General features: G+C 46.1%; 1 protein-coding gene across 4 annotated transcripts in view; it reads left to right on the top strand.

Moving 5' to 3' along the window:
- The window catches only part of GPM6A (glycoprotein M6A), a 161,061-nt gene that overhangs the window by 39,275 nt on the left and 99,521 nt on the right, over positions 1-22,265 (top strand). The window contains exon 1 of one of the 4 annotated variants that reach the window (XM_081125052.1): positions 18,478-18,590. The exons of the other annotated variants lie outside the window; for them this stretch is intronic. The gene's annotated coding sequence lies outside the window, so the exon portion shown is untranslated. Of the gene's footprint in view, positions 1-18,477; positions 18,591-22,265 lie in introns of those variants that run through there. 4 annotated transcript variants of the gene reach the window in all.

Below are 22,265 nucleotides of genomic sequence, written 5' to 3'. Positions count from 1 at the left end.
TCTGGCATCCCTAACTGCTTTTCATGAGCAGAGGAAGCAATCTTAATTCTCACACCAACTTAAGTTCAGGTTTCAGCAGTGGTTAGATTAGTCAGTATTTATTGAATATTCTCTCTGACTCAATTCCCTCACCTGTAAAATGGGCACAGTAATACTGATTACCTCATAGGATGGCTGTGTAGAGATAGGAGAAACAGGTGCTTAGGACTGAGCCTACCTCAATCTAAGTATCCGGTAAATATTCATCATAGGGTTGATGACTGTAATAATGATTTCATATCAAGACACTGTGATTGCTACTGTTACTGCTTATTTATATATTTTTAAAAAAAATTAGATATGATTTCGTGTCTCAAAAATCTGACAGTTTAGCTAGGAAGAGCTAAATACCATCACAACAATGGGTAATTAATTTATGGAATTCTGTGCCATGTATTGTCTAAATCTCATTCATTACACCACACACATAGTTACTTATCAGAGTTATTTATCAGTTTTTCAATACTGTATTGTCCAGAGACTATGTAGTATCACTGAGAAGGAACCTGCGTGGAGGAGGTAGTCTCATGCCCTTGCTGTTCGAGACGTGGGAGGAGGGAAATGCCCACTTTATCTGCAGGCCCAGTGCCAGGATTCTTGATAGAAGTTTTCACATTATTGGAATAGCTTTTATTCTTAAGAAGTCAAAGGGATTAAAGCGAGGTTCAGCATTTGAGACTCAAAAAAAACCAAACTTCACCAAGCAAAAAAGGATCCCTTCATAATTTAATTCCACGTTGAGTATTCTTGTCTAAAGGTAGCCTGGGAAACACGTAAGATAAGCTGCGTAATACCCAAAATGCCCCATGAAAGATGAGTTCATATGGAAACTTGTTTCAGAAATAACAGAGGGAAGGGTTATAGAGATTTTATTTTTGAGTTTCAGCTGATGCTCTGCTTTTGTTGTTGATGCTGCGGCCTGGTTAAAAGCCTACCTGTGCAGAGAATGATTGCATGGAGCTCATCTTCACAGTGCACAAACCAGCCGCTCTGGGCGTCTTGCCTTCAAGGTTCAGGGGAGCAGACCCCCTCCTACCAGGGTCTGATTTTTCCATTACCCCCTCACTATGTGTGTTTCTACCTCACAAGGCACTTATCCCAATTGGATTTATAATTTAATGATTTACAGTCCTCTATCCCATACTCTACTGGAAGCACAAGATGTTGGTAGAATTGTTTTGTTTATATTTGCATCTCTGCTCTAACTTACATGGTGGTTGGTACATCCCCAAGGCCCTGTACACATTTTAAAAAGAATTAATGTGCCCTGATGGCTGAAAGGAAAAAACAGTTCACTATGTTTACTTCTCGGATACTTCTGCGCTCCAGATGTATGGGTTTCCCCCACACCGAGCAATTCAGACCCTAACTGCCTGGCCTTAGCTTCAGATTCCACCGGTTAAGGGTCCGGCCCCGCAAGACTGTACCCCCCTTTGAGGGCATGCCTCGTCTAATGAACACGTGATAATAGACAAATGGATCATTTTACAGATGCCGCGCAGTGTTATTTTATTTGTACTTTAACCAATAAAGTCATCTTTGTTTAACCCTGGTCCTACCCATGGATCTGCCTTTTGGAAGAGCAGTCCAGGCCCGTAGGAACAGCCCCTGGCCCTCCCGAGTCCTCCTGGCTTCTTGAGGCACCTCTAAGAGGTTCTGTTAGGAGACCCAGAGACTTGGCTTTTAAAACATTCTGACTGAGATTGGTCATTTTGGGAATGTAAAGATATTCCTGTTTGTTTTTGAAAGTGTCTAGACACAGAAAACGCCCTGGATGTTCTGGGATTGGAGCCTGCCACCGTGGCCCAGGTCAGAGGGCCCACGTCTCGTTTCCACGCGTGTTTCCAGGAGGGCAGCTGCTGTTAGAGTGTTGTTTGTTCCATTTGCTTAATCACAGCTCTGGAACTATTGAGGGTGAAAGTGTGTTTATTTATCGCACACAAGCCTTAGACGTGCGGCAGGACGTGGCCTGGTCCATGCCGACCTAGGGTACGGGCCTGTTGGGGGAGTGCTCCCGGGAAATGTCGGTGACAGAAATGCGCAGTGGATGCATTTTCACACCACGCCTCTGTGCGCGCTAACTAAGGATGCAGCGGCTAATAGCAATCGGAGGTCTTTGCTCAAGCTGCACTGTAAAAATGAGTGTACGAAAATGTAATTAATCAGGTTAAATATGCTGCTTTATATTCCGTTTCTTTTGCACATGACAATTCAAACAGGAAAAACGACGCCCCGGCTTTTTCAGGGCTGCCTTTTCCCTGTGTTTTCGGGTCCCGGCACTGCCCACGCAGCTGGTCAGCAAACAGCTTCTGAAATGGCTCCTAATCCACGGCCCCTGTGTGCCCAGCTCTTCTGGATGAGATTTTCATTCTCATTTTTGTTGTGGACGGAAAGCGGAAGGGGGAGTAATGGCCCAGTCTTTTAAACTTGCAGTTCTTGCTGTGAAATCACAGATCCAGGCACTGCGTGTGGACAAGCAAACTAAAGGGAAAGGAGCTGGGTAATTTTCAACTAAAGAGAAAGTAGCTGGGTTCTCTTCCCAGGTTAGGGCTCATGTCACTAGAGCAAGACTTCTCCAATATGTGCATTTTTTAGAATAACGCCTTCAAAACTGCAGTCTTTTATTCCATCCACGCCGGCCTCCTTGCGCCAGGTCACATTAGAGGTGTGTTGTAAACTTCTCTGTAATACGTCAGCCTTCCCCAGCCTTCAGGACTCAGGAAGGAAGGATCTACTCAACTCCTAAGACTCATTTTATAAAGCAAAGTGTACATTTCCCTTCCCTTGCTCTTGTCTTTTTTTTTTTTTTCTGTGCCAACTGATTCTAAGAAATTGCTATTGACCAAGAGCTTTAAAAGCCATCTATTCTGGCATTTCATTTATAGAATGCTTTGGAAAAAAATTCAAAATGTAGAGAGTGTGTTTATAATTCCACACAAAAATGCATACACACACAGAAATTTTGACAACTTCAGCTGTATTTTGATTAGTACAGTATTGAAACTAGAAAGTGGTCTGGACATAATTACGCATTATAACTCATCTTGACCAATTCCACGTACATCTATTAGGAACGCTGCTTTTATTCTTATGTTGTGCTCTAACAAAATGTGTATTCCTATTATCACCATAAAATGAATAATTTTTGTGAATGATAATCTCTTAAACTACATTTACAGCAGTAGTTACCATAATGTTAACCTGGTGTCTCATGTACTGTCCACATTAACCCTGGAAGAGATGTCTGAGTACCTCTGTTGTTCCCTCACATTGGATGAGCCATACACCAATTAGGGAGCAGGGGAGGATTTGAACTCGGCTCTCGGTGCCTTCAAGGCTCATGTTCGGTCACTATGAAGCCTCCAGTGTTCATGTCAGAAGCACATTCCCCCTCATTCCACTTCTGGTGCCCAGGTTATCGCTGGAGGGAAGTCAGGTGCTGTAGGATGGCTCCCTGTCCCTGCAGCGGGAGGCCTGTGTCACTTGTGATGTCATTTTCGCTGGGTGTTTTTGGAAATGTGGCACACGCTCCAATAAGTACACGCAAAACCCCGCTCCACAAACAAACGGAACAAAAGGTAAGAAGCCCTAGTGTAGTAAACAAAATGGTTGCTCATGACCAGAATTTTCTGTAATGTAAAATCCATCCCATTCTGTTCTTCCATAAAAAAAACCTCAGTTTCCAAAAGATGTTAAGCTCACTGCATACACAAAATTAGGGCCACATCCTGCTTTTCCTAGGAGTTTGATGCTTTAGTTATTTCATGGTGTTTAACGGGTTATGGAATATTCCATCTTCTTTGTATCCCTCTGTTTTCCTTCGGAACAGGGGTCCTTGACTTTTCAGTGGGATAGGCCAGGGCCTTCCTTGGAGGATCTGAATAAAATATTGAATTTTTCCTATGCCTGTATAAACAGAATTTGGTTTTCAACCTCAGGCACTTCACAGGTCTTTAAGGGCGTCCGTGAACCATGGAACCCAGACTAAAGTCCCTATTACGTTGCCTGACTGATTAACCAAATGGGTTTATAATCTGTTTGGGCACAGCTCCTCCTGTCTTCTTTTTTTAAAGGAGAGAAATCAATCATGGCTGTGTATTGTAACTGTTCTTTATAAAGCATGGTTTTAATTTCGTGATGGTGATGAATATAAAACTGGCATAGTCTGAACGAAATCTGCGCCTGCGTCTCTTAGATGACCTGCAGCCTGTGTTTAACCTGAGATCTTTTTGTCACATGTAGTTTTGCGTCCCAGTGCAGATGCGGAGTAGTTTCTTTACCTTTTACAACTCTTGCAAGTGACTGCAGAATCACCTCCCATAAACCAACCCGTGAGTCTCAGCTGGGAAAGAGACACTCACCTTAGAATTATCAATAACTGTCAGTTTATCCCTGCCCTACATTAATTACCCAGATCCTCACGTGGCCTAAGAAGAACCTGCCTCAGGGTATTTGTGGGTGGTGGTTCTGCCGTGATGCTGAAGAGAATTTTACAGGTTATCAGAACCTAGAAGGCGATTGACTTTCGATGGCGCCATAAACGCCCTTCACGTTGGTGCGTTTCAGTGGCTGAAAGTGTCTCTAACAGCTGCAGCTGAGATTGCGCAGCTCAGTTTGCTTCTCATTAGGGCAGATTTCTGTCCGAGACAACTGCAGCTCTGCGAAGGAGGAGAGCTGTCTGATGGTCTCCCAGGCCATCAGCACCAACCTGAGCACATTAGAATCAGAGGGAACGAAATGAAGGAAGAGCCACGTGGATTTCGTAGAGCCCACCTTCCCTGCCTCGTGGGTGGTGGGGTGCAGACGGGCAAGCTCAGAAGACACAGGAACAGAGCTGTTTCTGAGCAGCGCCATGGTTACGGTCGATAAAAATAATGAGGGGAGAAGGGAAGAGCACTGGGGTTTGACAACATTTATTCCGAAGATTGGTTTTTATCTACTTGTCTGATGAAATGAAAAGACCCCGTGGTTTGCATTATCTAGACTAAATCAAAAGCCGAAAGCAAATCATAAATTTCTCTCTAAATGCTCGCTGCTAAACACTCAGGGCGGTGCTCGCTCTCCCTCCCTCCGGATGCCACGAATCTTGGGTTTAGGGGTCACGGTGAACCGTCAGGCGCTCTTCTAAGCTGCCTGCTGATCTGCGATCAGAATTCCGCATCTGGATCTTTTTCCTACCACTTGCCAGGCGGTCGTCACTGCGGCAGTGCCAGGGCTGCCTGCATCTCAATGTCTCTGGCATCCAGCTGTGGCCCCAATTCACTCTGAACGGGATGGTGTTCAGCACAATAGGAAATGACTCCATGGGCCCTAAGTGTTGCCTGTTATCGAAGCCCGGCTGCAGTTTGCATTACCAAGAGACGTTCCTGCGGAAACGCTGCTCCTCCTGCCCCCTGAATGCTGCTCAGAAGCAAAGGAGCAAGGAAATGCAGCCCCACCGGCTGTTTGGGTCCATTTGGAGAGACGGGGCCTCGTCTTCAGGAACGCCACACACTCCCCCTGGTCCTAGCGGGGAAGGATGAGTGGCTGCTTTTCAGTGTGGCCTAAGCTTGCAGCCGGCGCTGTTCCGAGTGAGCGCGCTGGGCACCGAGGCCCGAAGGCTGGTCCTTCTGGGAGATGACTCCTTAGCCTGAGGGTCTGTGCGCACGGAGATCTGAGTGGGCCGCCCTGTTCTATTTCTCCAGTTTAGGCAAGAAGCAAATTCATGAAAGGAACCCCGTGGTAGAGAGGCATGTTCAGTGAGTGAGCGCGGCTCTGCCCTGCGTCGGACTGGGAATTCCTAGGCCTGCCAGCCTCTGCACTGCTGGCTCCCAGGACTGGCTCTGCCCCTCCCCTGCTCAGCAGACAGGAGGTGCTGGCCTCTGAGGGCTCCCCAGCAGCGGGGTTCCAGCCAGATGCCGCCAGGGGGAGATGCTGGGGAGCAGGAGGTAGGGAGAAACCAGGGCATTTGCCGCCTTCTCTCTCACGGCGGCTACAGCTTGTGCATTCAAGTCCATTGTGGACTCGGCTACCTGCATCGCACCTGGACTCCAGGGACATCACCCCCTCCAGGTTGGGGACCCGTCAGCCTCTTCCTCTCACTAATCCCCATGGTGTCCGGTGTCCGCGTCTCTCTGTCCTCTGTTTGGCTTCTCACCAATTCCGCCACCGACACGACCACTTCCCTGTATTGACGCTCTTGTTTAAACTCTGAGTGGTTTTTGTTTTCCACGTCGGCCCCTAGTCATAAAGCAGGCAAGTTCCTTTAGGGCTTAAGTTAATCATCTCGAATTGAACATTTTCAGGAAATATAAACATTATCCCTGAAATCCCGCTCAGATGGAAGCTGCCACTCCTCAGAAGGAGGTTTCTGGGTGACGCAAGAACAAACAAGGGAAAAAAACCCCAAATCTTGTCAGATACGCTCCTCTTTTCCTTGACAAACACAGACTCCGGCCTTAAATAATAAATGCTGCGGGTGTTGCTTTACTTAAGTATGAATTTTGGGGTTTCTCCTCAGGCTTCCCTGGGCCCTTCCCCCCCAACCCAAGCAGATTATGTGACGGGGGGTTTGGAGGCAGGAGGCAGGCGTAGAGGGCTCCCGAAGTCAAGGGCGCTTTGAGTTGGTTCAGCTCCGAAACAGTAAGCGAGGTCCATGACCGGGGTGGAATGAGGACAGGAGGTGGGGTGGGCGGCTCCTGCGTCCTTAGAGAAATCCTCGGGGCTCTGAGGGGACAGAGATCTCTGGATCTCAGAGGGGGCTGGGGCTCACCAGCTGGGTGCAGGATTTTAGAGGATTATTTTCTGGTGCCTTTAGGAGGTGTTAAAGAAAAAGCAATATACCAGATGTCAAAGGAAAAAAATTATTCACGTTTGTCAAAGCGCAGTAAGACAGGCCTTCTTCAGGGGGGCCACAGTGATAGGTGTGGGAGCCTCTGGGGGGGGCAGAGATGGGGCACAGCTCAGAAAGCAGCCATGGAAGCGGGGTTCACAGTCAGGGAACAGGGTGGGGTTGGCGGATGTAAACAGCGTGTGGGGGTGTTTCTGGCTACCCCACCCAGCAGGGTTCTTGCCGAAGGCAGCCAGGTGGCCAGAGCTCAGCCGTCAAGGAGGCTGCGCGGACTCAGCAGGACTCTTGGTAAAGCTGGGCAGTGCCCAGATGAACAGGGACGCCTGAGTCAGGCTGGTAGAAATGCCCGAGTGGAATCGGGTCACTGAGAGAACCTTCCAAGGGCAGGATCCCAGGTACCTGTGACTCTGGGGTCCAAAGGCTGCCACCGAAACTCTAGAGCTCTGTGACCTGAGAAACCAGAGTCCGGGACTGGGGCTCATCCTGAACCCCCACTTCTAGAGTTCCCTTCTTTGGGAGATGCAGGAATGTCCTTATAGATTAGATGTAGATGGTTTGCTACCTTGGATTTGTCTAAATGTTTCGTCTGAGAGCATTTAATTTGGTCTGTGACTTTTCCTTTTTTTCTGAGTGAAAGCATCTCCAAAGGTCTCCCAAGAGTCTCGTAGTTGGGAGATGGGGATACTCCACCATCCCGCCTTGTTTTCTGTCACCTCAGCTTTCAGATCATCAGCAAAGACGGTGAACAGGTGCTTGTGACACTGTCACCCGCGCTGAGACCAGAGTAGTCTCGGAAGGTGGGAGTTGAATGATACCTGGAATCAGAGGTTCATTCATTCTTTCTCTGTTTTTAGGACTAGACTTTTGACTAATCAGTTTTGATAGGTAAGGTCCCCAAAATATCTTATAATAGGAAGTTTGGAGTTATCTGGGGTAAAATTTCAATGATTGTCACTGGTACAATTTTGTTAATAAATACATTCATATTGCTTTTTCTTACCAATTTTAGCATCTCCAGGTCCCACAAGAAGATGAGTTAATTGACAGATATCAAGGTATCCTGGAGTATAAATTCCTAGGGTATCCCAGACTATACATTCCTGGGGTAAACTAAATTCTTTAGTAACTTGTGTCTTTTCTTGGGAGGGTTGGTGACTTTCTTAGCTAGTTTATGCAAATCTGAACTGAACCAAAATTTGAAGCTCTAAGACCGGTGAGGTTGGTCATTACCTCCACCGGTATTATAAGACATTAGGAAGGAATATCTCGCACGCAGGGGGATGTGCTTAAGAAGGACCAGGGAGGGAAAGGGGAGGGGGCCATGGAGGTGCTGAAGGGTCAGGGGGAAAACAGACCAAGGGGGAGGAAGGTGTCCGCTTAGGGAGGCCGGGAAGGGGCCCGATGGAGCCGGGTCAGGAGACATAGAGAAGTGTTTAAGTTTGGACATTACGCTCTCATGTTTTATTACCCTTTCTGAGGAGTCCTTAAGGGAAGCGATTTAAGTTTTAGAGCCTCTCCATCACAATAACAAATGCAGCTCATACAATATTTGGAATTCTTTTAAAGGCTTCTCACAGAATGATTATTATTCATACCCCACGTGCCCCTCTTGTGGGCACTGAAGTTCAAAATGTCTGTGGCGAAACCCTGCCGGAGTTTAAGAGGCTGGACAGCAACTCACAGGTTCATTGAAATGACCAGGCAGCTGAGTGGAAAGAAGAGACTCTGAGACCAGAGCCTGTGAGTCCTGGGCCTGCTGGCTGCCGGGCCCCAGGCCTTTGTCCCGAGGAGTGAAACAGGAGGGGTGTACCCGGGCTGAGGCAGGAAGGGTTAAAGCTTAGGCGGCGCCCCCAGTGCGGGAGCGGAGCGCTGGCAGCGGCTGGCCCAGGGCCGTCGCGGGACCCCTCGGACAGCCACGGGGGGCTGGCCCGCGAGGGCCCAGGCTGAGCCCCAGACCCCCGGCCTGATCCGAGCCTCGGCACCAAAGCTTGGAAGGGAACCAACCAGAACATCGTAGGACCTTTATTTAAAAGTGCCGGGCAGGGAGCACTCGGAAGGCCGCTGGGCTTTTCCGTGAAGTTCAGCAGGAGGGCGCCGCGATCCTAAGAGCAGGGCAGCTGGTCAGCGGCGCTTCCTGGCGCGCGCGGCCACCGCCGTGGCGATTCGGGCGGCGTCGCGAGGGCGAAGGCCGCGTCAGAGCAGGACAGGCGCGGGCACGTGCAGGGGCCACCGTGGGCCGGCCCGAGTTCTCAGTGTCCCTTACTCATGGGTAAATACACCGACGGAATAAACGATGAAGGCATGAACAGAAAAACGAGCGGGGAAGACAGAGGGCCACAGATCTCCCAGGGGTGGCCCGCGGGTGTTACACACCGACGGGGAGCGAGGGGGAAGGCCACTCCGCAGACAGAAGAGAGATAGTGCCCGAGACCCAGCAGTAACTGGGAAGGGGTGAGAACCGATTCGCAGCATATTTTTTTCTAGATCTAAATTTTTTAAAGTTAATTAACTGAATTGCAGTGAGAGAATAGAATACTTGAATTCCTGTCTCAGGATATGAATTATTCCAATGCGGGATGCCCGTGACGTCCGTCATGGCCCACTCGGAGGATTCCTGCCCACGAGATGCCCTTTGTCCCTTTGCCCCTCTTGAGTGGAAGCTGGAGTTCAGGTCAGTCACCAACAGGCGCTTGGCGGCCTCAGACCAGCACAGGCGTCCCCAGAGCATCCGTCACAGCGGCACAAGCAGCACGCAGTGTGACAGCGGGCAGAACGCGTCGCAGATTCCAGGCCCGAGGGTCGCTCTCCGCTCCCCACAGTCCCGGGGATCACGCTCGGAGCGCGATGGGTCGCAGCCTTGCTTCCCTTTCTGTGACGGTCCCAATGGGATCTGAAATCGCGAGTCCACTGCAGGCTCGTTTCTGACTCTGCCATCCCCAGTCCAAATTTGGTGCAACACTTAGTGTCACTGGAAAAGAGAAACGAGGAAAGTAACTTTTCAGATACGGCTCACGTTCTCAGCACCGGCCCTCGTCCCTTAGGTTCTCCGAGGCATAACCACCGTCCTGACGCCAGAGTGACCTTTTTCTATGCATGTTTCCGTTTTGTTCCTGATGTTTGTCGCAGCCCCCCCAAGACCTGCAGGCACACGCCCGCGTTTGAACAAGTTGGGTGTATTTCGCCGATGGAGAGCTCACACCGGGGGGGGGCAGGATCTCAGAGGGTGCTGGGCAGGACTCAGGGTCCGTTTGGGCTTGTCTTAGGGGTTGGGGTACGGCTTAAGGAAGTGGGGCTTTGCTCTGAAGGACTCGGGTGATTCTGTTGCTGAGTGTCTTCATAAGTCTTAAGAAGCGGAGGGAGGGACTGGGTGAGGCTAAAGCTCTGGTTGGTGAAGAAGCAGCCGTCCTCCCATGCGCCAGGACTGGGGGACACTCGGTCACTACCCCTCGTTTGCTGATATCGTCATGAACTCACAGTGGCCTTGTTTCTGTCTTAGTCCCTCATGGTTGCAGATGTGCAGTAGGAGAACATAAGGACATGTGCTGTGAAACTTCAGAAGAGCAAGTTCCTAGTTGGTAGGACCAGGTCCACTCACAGGAGTGTTGTTTCAGGTATGTTCACTCAGGTTTAGTGAAACGTTTTCCGAGTTACAAACAGTTTCCAGTGGTGTGTGCAAGACTCCCGGTTGCTCAGTGTTCTCACCAGATCCTAGTTTTTCCTCCCCCTTCCTCCCTTCCTTTTTTCTTTCTTTCCTTTCGTTTAAAATATTACAGATGTCCCTTTTTCTCCCCAATGACCCATTCCACCCCGTCCCACCCCCCTCCCGAGGCCCCCTCTCCACCATTGTCCGTGTCCTTGGGCTGTGCATCTATGCGTATGAATTCTTTGGTTACTCTCTCCCCCTCCGCCCACCCTCCCTCCTCCATCCCTCTGACATTCGTCAGTCTGATCCATGCTTCCATGTCATTGAATCTATTCTGTTCATCAGTTTATTAAATTCTTTAGGTTCCACGTATAAGTGAGATCATGTGATGTTTGTCTTTCTCTGCCTGGCTTATTTCACTTAGCATAATACTCTCCAGATCCGTCCTCTTCACAGCTGCGTAGTATTCCATGGTGTGAATGTCCCACAGCTTTTTATCCACTCATCTGCTGAGGGGCACTTGGGCTGTTTCCAGATCTCAGCTGTTGTAAATTGCGCTGTTATAAACATAGGGGTGGGACTTCAAATTTACGAACACATTTGAACTCAGATACTTTTGAACCTTTTACATATGTCAAAGAAATACTTCATCTGATAGGGGGAAAAATAAGTTCTCTAACAATAAATGTTGCTTCAAGTATGTTAGGTGGATCTGATTTATTGGAGTTTTAAAACACAAGACTGACCTTTGCCTCCTTCCTTTGTTCCACTGTAGGATACAGTTTGGAAATATTGGTGCTCAGTTTCCTAAAGCAGACTGTTAAAGAGCCATGAATGCACTCGTTAAAACCGTTCTGAATATAATTGTAGGTGATGTGAATCACCCCTAGTGTGTGGACTTGTAGGAGGAAGGAGAACACAATGATTCCTCAGTGTTGTTGGTTGAGTCATGGGAGGGTTTTACAAAGATGTGCCATTCTTTTAAATCCATTCAAGATTTCTTGTAACAAAAATAAAGCCTGCCAAATAGTCATTAACCAGGGACAAAAGTGGCCATGTGATTTACACTTTGTCAATACCCTACTGCATATGAATAAGCTATATTTGCAGCTCTAAGGAAAGGAAAACCTTGTTCTTGATTTTGCTAGATAGCAATGAGAATTTATTTTGAAACTGAAACTTTTCATAGTACAATTAAAAAATTTTATGTATTTTCTAATATGAATCAATGTGTAAAACATTTTAATTGTAATTAACAGCATTATGTAAATTGGCTGTAAAAGCAACAAGAAGAGGTTGAACACTACCTTTTGCTATTGATAAATTTAGAATTGCTTTTCAGTTCCAGAAATAAGTCTGTGAATTTGGTGTTAATCCTGAGTTGACATAAAAGCTAGTGAATTGACTTTTCTTGGACAGATTTGTACCCTTGAAACATAGTTTTGATGATGTGTGCTTTTTCTTTAAAGCCAAATTTATTGTTGTAGAAAAAAACACACCCCAAAACCCCAATAAATATTATTATAGAAATCAAAGGAAAATGATTTTTGATACCCAATTCAGTGGTTAGGAAACTTTTTAAGTATGTTTGGAATAACCTGGAAATGTGTTTTTAGTATCTTTGACCATCTCATGCAATTTCACAGGCTTTAAAATTTACATAAATTATCCTTCTGCTCAGAACCCCTGTACCACCTTGACTCGGCGAATTCCTACTAATTTTTCCAAGACCCTACTCTTGTTTTTTCTTGTTTAACAAGTTCCTTGGCTTTTCCCAGTGGAAAATTAACCTTCCTCTGTATAACCACCCTGTGTTCCACACACCTCTGTTATCACCGTTTACCATCATATTCTTGTTGACAAATCTATTTCCCGACAAGACTGCTAATTCCTCTTAGCCTGCTCCTTACATCTCCTTACCTGTTCCTGACAGAGTGTCTGGCGTAGCCCCTGGCTCAGAGTGTGGGTATTACTATTACTTAAATGTATGAAGGAGGAAAACCTAAGTAAAGTAAAACATCTAATTTTAAAGAGAGTATGAAATGAGTAAAGGGAAAATGAAGTTTCAAAGATAATAAAAAGGGCAGGCTGGGTCTTTATGGTAATGTTCTTAGCTTTGTTGAAGAATAATCTTAAATGTTTAGCAAAACGCTGAGGGTAAGTTCTATGAAAAAAAGATGAGCTTTTCATTTTTTATTTACTATGAAGTAAGGCATTATATAAATTCAAGGTATTAATATTGGATTGTCATTCTTTACTGACAGTTTTATTAACCATTCCATAGCATAAAATAATTTCAGGGCTCACTCATGCCTTAAATTACTAGCTGCGTCAGCTCCCTTTAAATATTTTGATAAGTACACCACAGACCTCATGGAAAATATTAAAGGAAAGTGATGTCACTAAAAAATAATGATGGTATTAAAGACGCGCTAAATCATGCAAAATGGAAATTACGTTCCCACCTGCGTTAACTGGAAATGGATACAATGGGACATGGTTTTCTAACTTTAACTGATTAAAATCAGAAACTATGGATAAATAGGTGTACGACAAACTGTTAGTCTAAAATATAAATCTAAGTTATTTTGATCTTTTCCCCTAAGTATTTTTTAAATGCTTTTGGCTACAAATTAACTGTTGATTATTGCGTGACCTAGTGAGTGTTTAGAAAAAGCTGCTTCAATATTATTAATGATTATTATACTTATTACTATTTTTATTTTCTCGAACATTCAGTAATAAGCATTATTCTTTTTTAACCAAAAAAATATTTATCAAAATAAAGTCAATTTCTTATACATAATACTGAGCAGAGGAAAGAAAGCCATTTCCCCACTGTTTCGATGTTCCTGGATAAAGGTGCTCACCTGTCCTTGTTGTGAGAGGACAGTTGGCTCTCAAACAACATGGGCTTGAACCGAGCAGGTCCACTTATATGCAGATTTTTTTCATTAAATACTGTAAATGTATTCTGTCTTATGGTTTCCTTAATACCATTTTCTTGTTGCTAGCTTACCTTATTGTAAGAATACAGTATATAACACATATAACATACAAAAATGTGTTAATGGATTATGTTATTGATAAGGCATCTAGTCAACAGTAGGTAGCAGCAGTTAAGTTTTGGGGAGTCCAAGTTAGGCACGGATTTTCGACAGTGTGGCTGTGTTGACCCCCTGACCGTGCAGCGTGTAAGGGTGGACTGTGTATAAATCCTGCTCCCAGAGCAGGTGACTCCTGGTCGAGCGTAATAGCACGCTGTAGCTGCATTGCCGGCCTGCTCCACCCACAGCCACTTATTTCGATTGCCAATTAAAATGGCTCTGATTTAGTGTCCCCCCTCTTCTCCTGAAGCTGAAGCAGAAACGAAGCTTCCCCAGAGGTGCGCACAGTGGCCTGGGCCCCACACGTGCCCACAGGCGGACTGCTGGCTGTGCTCACCTCGGGGCTAAGGCCACTTCCTGCCGGACTTGCTGCTGGACACCCACTGATTCCCCGACCCCCACTGCGGTGTCTTCCTTCTAATCGAGCTTCCAGGGCCTCCAGCATTGGACCCCGAGGCACCCTCTGCCTCTTCAGTACCCGGTCGGGACAGTGTCACCAGTTGCTGTCACCTGTCTTGCAACTGAACTGGAATGTGATCATATCTGGCCCCTGTCTTTTGTGACCATGGGCTTCAGCCCCCATGAGAGACCCAGCTGAGGAGTAGCCTGACTGTGAGGAGTCAGACTGACTTAGTGCTGAGGGTGGACAGCAAACACGCACACGAGAACAAAGACAACGGAGGCCTGACTGTCGCGAGCCGTGTCACAGGTGTGCCGGTGGAACCCCGTTCCTCGCCCCCGTTCTTGGCGGCGCATTTTGACTACGCTGAGCAGTATCCCCCTTTCACGGTAAAGCACCCTCTCTGCTCCCCTCAGTGTGACTGCAGGTGGCATTTGCAAATGTCTGAAACTGTGCATCCGACAGGACAGACCTCACTGCGGGGATGTGGTTACCATGGTGCCCAGGAGACAGCTTTCAGAGAGACATGTATCTCCTCCGCAAAACAGAAGTAAAAACTGAAAATAGACTGCCATGTTCTCTCTCCAGAAACGGAGGCCTGCAGGGTGTTAGTAAAAGGCAACGCGTACTTGTAGCTTTTAAAACATCCTTACTCCTTAGAATCGAATCTAATGAATCTTAGTGATGACTGTGGCCATCGCACGAGTCCCATTATTACTCCCACAGCTCTTTCTGATACGAGGGTCAATATCCTGGCAATCTAGCCGGAGTATTGCATGAAGCTGCTCATCTGGGACTCATGGCACTGTCACCACACTCCTCCTAGGTGTCTTCCCACGTGAATACTATTTTTAGCTCTATGAGCCATATGGGAGTCAAACTGCACAGAGAAATCACAGCACAGCGTCTGGAAGGTTTGAGCTGGATGAAAATTTTAGACAAAAATCTCGATTTACAGATGGAGGAAAGATAAGACAAAGCAGGCATCCGACTTGTCTAGTCAGGCAGGCGATGAGAAAGGGAGCGGCACTTGCTGTCAGATCTCCCGTCTCCTTGCGCTTGCATCGTGTAGGGCATCAGGGCGGGCGGGTCTGCCGCAGGGAGGCGCGGCTCCGAAAGACAGGCGGCCCTCCACCGGCGCGCCCACGGCCACGGCCACGGCCACGGCCAGAGCCCGGCTTCCGGGACATCCATTCCCGGAGGGTTCTGGGGCCCTGGGAATGAGGTGAATCATCACCTACTGTTTCTCTACAGGTTTCTGAGCCTGCAAAAATTTGCTGTCTTATACGTCATTCCACTAGGTCTGGATATTTCTGCATTTTTTTTTTTTTTTAGGCAAATGTAATGGTGTCTTTGGGGAGATAACATGCAGAGCCTTTACCAGTCCTCACTACCTTGACTAACTTTTGAGACGTAGCACATGATTCGTTATAAAAAATGTGAAGTGTGGCAAATAGTTATGACACAGGTCATTCCACGTGGCCATCATAAAGCTGAGTTTGCGTCCTTTCGCTTTAGGGGCTACCGGCGACTCCCTTTTGCCTCCAGTTGACTATTGATTATGCCATAATCACAACCACAAGCACTTCGTCTCCTCCTTCAGCCTTCAACCCCTGGGCCAGGCATGCGGCTGTGTGTTGGTGTGTTGCGGGGAGGGGGAATTATTGTTGCAATAAATAAAACTACATATGGACTCAGGGATAACTTAAGCCAAATGAACCTGCAGTCTTGGTATCATGGGCTTGTGGACTTGCTGGCAGGCTGGAGAAACAGCCAAGAAACGGACAGGACCGAGGCAGCCAGGGCCCCGGGAGGCAGGAGCGATGGGCATGGTTACTGGCAGGAGCTTGTCAGGGCACAGCTGCTGGGGCGTGTGCCCCTCGCCCTTCCTCCAGGCCTGCGTCGAGGTCCAAGGCTCAGCTCAGCAGCACGGCTGCCTCTTGGCTCTACGCCAAGCAGGGCCTGGCCCCTCGGCTTTTGTGTTGGAGGCAGGCACCTAGATTTCAGGGGTCAGCACGCCCACAAACACAGGGCACGGGTGACACCTCGAAAGGACAGCAGAGTCCTGTAAGGTGCGGGAAAGGGCACACAGTGGAGAACACAATGCGCGGCGATCCCGCGTCCTCTCCTCCCAGCGCTCTGCAGGTGGCACGCTCCCGGTTAGTTCTAAGGTTACCGCCCCGAGGTGAGCCCTGTAATTTCCCCCTCTCCCGTTTCCCGCGTGTTGCAAAACAAGGATTCCTAAGTTCTAATTCCGTTTACCTTTTCTGGAAATTTCTCTCATCACGTATACTCTCTTGCCTTCAATTCCATCGTCGCTGTTTCTTTTCTCTTGACTTTTAAGATGTTCACTCTCTCGTCCCCCAGTTATTAAAAAGAAAGCTTGGCATTGATATCTCTCTTGCTCTGAAGCACCCCCGGGCCCCCCAGTTTCTCGGGGAGAGCCTCGCTTTGCCTCCCTTGCCCTCCACCCCCGCTCGGAAGCTGTTCAGGCCCCGCAGACCTGTCCCGGTGCAAAGCCTCCCTCTGTCGCCCCCCCCTGGGGCCCCCCGAGCACCCTGACCACTTGTCTTTTCTTGGAAAACCTTCCTTCCCTTCTTTGGCTCAAGCCTTACGTTCTATTTTTAAAGTGCCTCTGACCCCTTGTTTTCTTCCTCCTGGAACATTTTGCTTCTCTGAGAAATCCGAGGTGGGGGCGTGTCAGCGACACACCTTGTCATCGCTCCCGCTTCCTTCTCCCAGGGTCCTCACGGGCCTGAGGCTCTGCAGGGACTGCGGTGCTCCTGCTGAACTTCATGACGCCTCTTTTAGAAAGATGTCTCTTTCTTCTTGTTTTTTTACTTTTTAGACCAGCTATTCATGCACTGTGCTCTAGTTTACCATACATTGTGATTTTCTGTAGTTTATGGGACTCTTTCATTACTTTTTGCTATATGACAGGTACTCAATAAGTAATCATTATATTAATGAAATAAGTTAACACAATGCAAAGTGGGCATCTTAATAAAACTGTATAGGAAACTAGAGTACAGTAGAAACAGATGTGCGATGATTAAGCCTGACGTGGGGCGCACTACATTTTATGAATGTCAGCACAGTTGTTTACTGAGCTTTCTGAATTACAGATATTGGGATCTGGTTCTGTACTGGGAATCTGTCATAGAAATCAGACTAAAAGATGATATCACATTTTATTATGCCTTTTAAAAATTAAGAATTCACTTTAGAACTGTGCAGGAAATAATGGGAGCCCATGACATTTTTAACAAAATTCGTATGCTTTTTTGGGGGGAAAGTGAAATTAGTTCATTGATAATTACTAGTCATCTATGAGAAAGCAGGGGTGATCCTTCACACACATGATTTACTACAATTAATTGCTTCATAATTCAGTCATGTTTTTATTAGAATATATTTTATTATTGTCGAAATTATAATAACATAACCGAGTAGCACATAAGGTAGTGATTATATCTATTTTACAGTAGAAATAGTCACTTGTTACAGCAGAAAGTGTGATTAAGTTCTTAATGGTAATTTAAACAATATTTCACACAAAATATTTTGGGTATCATTTTTTTTCCTTCACTAGGCAATTTTCTTGGCAGACTTATGGATAAATTTTCAGTAGACATAAAGTTACAAATGATGAAGTAATTAACTTAATAAAGGAATATTTTGATGTAACGTTTAAGGGGGAGTACTGGGTAAATGGCAGTTTTTGAGAAAAGACTTGCTGATGTTCACTCACTAAGCCGAGGGAGGCATACACATTTCCCTTCGTTACTCATGAAAATTGACATGTATACATATATTCAACCGGAACAGTTAAAACAGACACACACATGCACAGACCCAGAAAAATAAAACTTAAAAATATGCCTTAATATATTTTCCTTCTTCCACCAAGTACCTTAAATAAAATCAGCAGGTATCTACTTGTCCAGTAAACAAAGCCATTCCCGCTGAGCCCTTTCTGAGGGTTAATTAGCATCGTTTCTAAACCAGAGGCTCTAATGTAATCCATCCTAATAGGACTTGTTAGAGAGGACTCAGATGATCACATGCTGGCTCCACAGAAAGTGTAAATTTTAGAATCTTATTTTCGCAGGAAGGCTATACCATCTGTCTCCATGTTAATTTATTGCTTCAAATGCATTTTGTGCCTTTTGTTACATAAATTTTCACACTGTTTGCTTATTAACTCTTGCATTTCTAAAACAGAATCGAAGAACTTTTACTCTGCATATTCCAAATAGTGAAGCAACTATAAAGACAAGAACACTAATTAATATTATATAGTAGTATATGCGCTGATAGAATAAATTCATAATGCTGCTTCTATTTCTCAAAGAAAGTCAAGTAGATTGAGTTCAGTTGTGTTAATTTTAGAAATATTTTAGTCTCACTCTTTGCTCCAGTTTAATAGACTTTAATTGTGTGGCAGTTCATGATTTTAGGGGTAATTTAATGTGTCCTGGGCAGAAATCAAGCTGGCTGATGCTTCAGAGAGAAAGAAATCAAAGCATCTCTTGAAGCTGTTCGAGGAAGCGCCTGGAGACAGAGAAGGGAGTGAGTCTACAGTGGAGCCGTGGGGTGGGCACAGAGTCGGGAGTGGGGGGGGGGACCCCACAGTGCGGAGGAGGGGCCAGAGACGCCGCAGGTGCAGGGAGCCGGAGACCACGGGCCCCACACCTGAAGCCCGTGCACACCTGAGGGGTTTTTCATAAAGTTCCTTTTAGGGTTGATTTAACACCTTAGTTTGCCCAATTAAAATATTCTAGGAGACAAAGAAAAAGCCGGTGGAGGGAAATGAGTGAATATGTGAAATCTCTGAAGGTAGGAGGAGAGCAGAAAGACTCAAGGACGTCACGTTGCTAGTTCTAGTGTAAGAAATTCAGCAAAAACAACATATAAGCCGTGACTGTGATCTCGGTGGAGTGCCTTAGACACCTTCTGTGGATGCCTGTCAGGGACTAAACACGTGTTCGTGGAGATTTGGTAATGAAACGGTCTGCGGTCTCGGTGGGAATATCTGGAGGGAAAAAGAAAATAAAACATTTCATCTGTTTCTGCAGCAGAAATTGTGAGCAGATCACAGATACTCACAGACAAAATGGTTACGGGAGATTTCTTGGTCTGATATTGAAGAGGCGTCACAGCGCTGTAGTTTGCACCGAGGCCCCACGCGGGCAGCGGGTCTGCGCGGGAGAAGCCCGAGGACAGGACGCCCGGGGCAGGAGAGGGCGACTAAGCCGGGAACGGGGCGCCCACGGGCGCTCAGACCAGCTTCCACCAGCTCACCTCCCACCAGTTCCTTGGTCTTTGAAAGCCTACGTTTCTCGTTTTGTGTTTTAATTTCTTTTTTAAAAATTCTCTTTAGTATTCTTGAGTTATGTTCTGGGGCGTAGTTAATTATTTGGACACAGTCTGATCCTTTTGGGGCTTCCTTACAGAGTTTGTTGTTTGGGACCAGGGCAGGGTTTTGTCTGAATTGTTTTCATTGCTGAGCAGTCTCGCCTGTGCCCAGAGCAATGGGATCATCCCCTCCAGCTGCTGGGGACAGTCACCATTTCCAGTTACGCATCAGGGGTGGGAGCCGTTCCTTCTACCCTCCCAGGTGGTCCTTCCCTGATGTTGGGGTGTCCTTCACATGCGTTTGCTGATCAGCACCCGCCTGAACACCCAAGGATGACCCCCTGTGGATCCCAGGCTTCCCTCTCTGTTCAGCTCCCTTCTCGCGGCCTCTCTGCCCGTCGACCTCCTGCGTCTGGATCCCTGTCCTCTGGGTCACCCTCTCAACCCAGGGAGCTCGGCAGGCCCTTCCTGGGTGTCCGCTCCCTGCACACCTGCCTGAACTGTCTCTCGGGGTGCAAGCTGGCTGATTCGGGGCTCACCTCACTCGGCCCATCTTCCAGGGCTCTCAGTCTTTTGTTGCACGATGGCCTCTGTCTTGAAGGCCAGTGTTTCACACGCGTGTTGTGTTCGGTCTTTGGTTGTTGCAGGTGTGAGATTAAATCCAACCCGAGTTCCTCAGCCTTGTCCACCCCCTGGGCATTCATGAGACTGACCGTTCCTCTCTGAAGCCCTGGGGTTTTAACCTGTCTGAGCTTTCACTGGTGTCAGAGAAAAGCAGTTCCTGTGAAACTTAGGCTCCGACTTTATTCATCTTCACGTTCAAGAGGCTTCATGGAATTTCGGGACGACACATGCTGTCTCTCTTCACACCTTCTTTCCTTTTCCTGTTTGCTTTTTTATTTTCTAAGAAACTGTTTCTCTCCCTGACTCTATCCTGGAGATGTTTATCTTCTGCTAACACAAACATATTTCCTAAAGACGTGCTTCTTCTATTCAAAATTACCTCCTCCGAACCTTGTTCAGCAACATTTTCAGTTGACTGGCTACATCAGACACGTGCTTCCCCTGTGCCCTGGTTTTCTAACGTATTAGCTTGTTCAAGTCAACTGCCGCTTCAGTTAGCCTCAAGGGAACGTAGGCACCTGTGGTCTAAATTAATGTGGGCCAGTTTTAAAACATATCGTATAAAGACCTTTTGATGGTGAGGGAGTTAAGAATGTTTAGGCTTATTGTCTGGATCTGCTAAGAAGGCTTAACGTTTTTATTTTTGGTAAGTGAGTGATACTAATATCCTAATATCTTCACACAAAAGTACTGCTGAGAAATAAAATCTCGGAGTCATGTGAGTTCTCCTATGTGTTGGGTATTGTCCTTTCCTAGTTTTTCCAAATTCTTTAGAATATATCCCCTTACATAAGAACATAGACTGACTCCGCTAATCTTACTCATGCTTTGTAAAGAGCAACCAAGGTTTCCTGATCCCCTTACCCCTGAGTCACTGTTCTATAGTTTTGCAAAGTTAAGAAAACAAACCTAAAAAGAACCTGTTGGATTTCCTATTATTGTCTGATTTGCACCAAACTTTTATTTAATGCTTCCTTAATAATGCGTTAGGCCGCAACTCAAGTTTTTAGTTAAGATCAGGTTAAAAAAAAAAAAAAAAAAAGGAGGGAGGGAGAAAGAAAAGCTTCTTTTGTTAATACTTTCTGATAAACTTAGCTCCAGGGTGTTTTTATTAAATAATCCCTTTTTTGGATATTGTGCCATAAAAGCCTCATTTCAATAATATTCGAGGGTTGAGTTGAAGTAATCGCTGTAACTATGCATCAGTTATTAAAGTTAGAGGCAGTGAATTCATTTTAAAGTGTGATAATAACTTTGAACCAAAGTAGAGAGTGGGTTAGCTCCATGGGGCCGCTTACTGATCAACACATCAAGAATTTAAAATAGTGTGTTATTGGATTCCATGTCTGTTGATGAAACAATGAGGTCAGCTCTGGGAAGGTCATTACTTCCCTGTATGTATTTACTCAGAAGTGAAGACCCGGGAGCCCACGCTCCTCTGCAGAAGGACGTGTGTGTTTATTGTAAATCCACACTCTTTGCTGAGTGGCCCTTGAAGATACACAATCCTGTGTCTCATTTTCATAGACCCACCCCTAGGAAAGAGCATTTTAAAGATATACGTACCCATAGTTTCTGCTTAAGTAAACTAAGAAAATGTACTTACATGACTTCTGTTAAAAAAAAATTTGCCTCTTTATTTTTTGGTGTTGTTACTGAGTAGAAAGGAATAATCAAAGATACCGGCACTGTTAACGGTGCCAGTTGACTTGAGCAAAAGAGGGACTGAATTAAGCTGTGTAGAGCAAGGGCAAGCACAAATATCATATAATATATAATAAGACCCCTTCCTCTAGCCATTGTATCTGGAAAGTTGAAAGGCCTTAAGATAATCTTCCCCTATACCGAACCTGCTTTCATAAGAAAGAGCAATGTGTAGAGAAAATTCAAAAAATAAATTCAATAAAACATAAACTCAGTACCCTGAGCCCCAGAGATGCTTATGAAATCTTGACAATGATAAGAAAATCAGATGTAAGTATTTAAAAGAAAAGGAAGAGGCATTTAATGAACCCTTAGTTCGCTTGAGATAACCTGGCTCTTGCGCAGGCTTCAAGACTTGACTGACCATGGTTTCATGATCTGATAGAAAGACAAGAAGAACAAACATGAAATAGGTTTATGTGTAAGAATGAACATCGGCAGTCTGCGTAGAGAAAATTGTCATTGAAACCCAAAATGGGCAAATCAAGACAAGACCAAAATCAGACAGACACTGAAAGACAGTTGACATGTTTGGTTTTCTATGTCTTTGACTACAGCAAA

The sequence above is a fragment of the Miniopterus schreibersii genome (assembly GCF_964146895.1).
Source record: "Miniopterus schreibersii genome assembly, chromosome: 2".
In the NCBI taxonomy this organism is placed as follows: Eukaryota; Metazoa; Chordata; class Mammalia; order Chiroptera; family Miniopteridae; genus Miniopterus; species Miniopterus schreibersii.
Note: the sequence above shows the minus strand (reverse complement) of the source record. Positions and strands in the feature narration are given on the sequence as shown.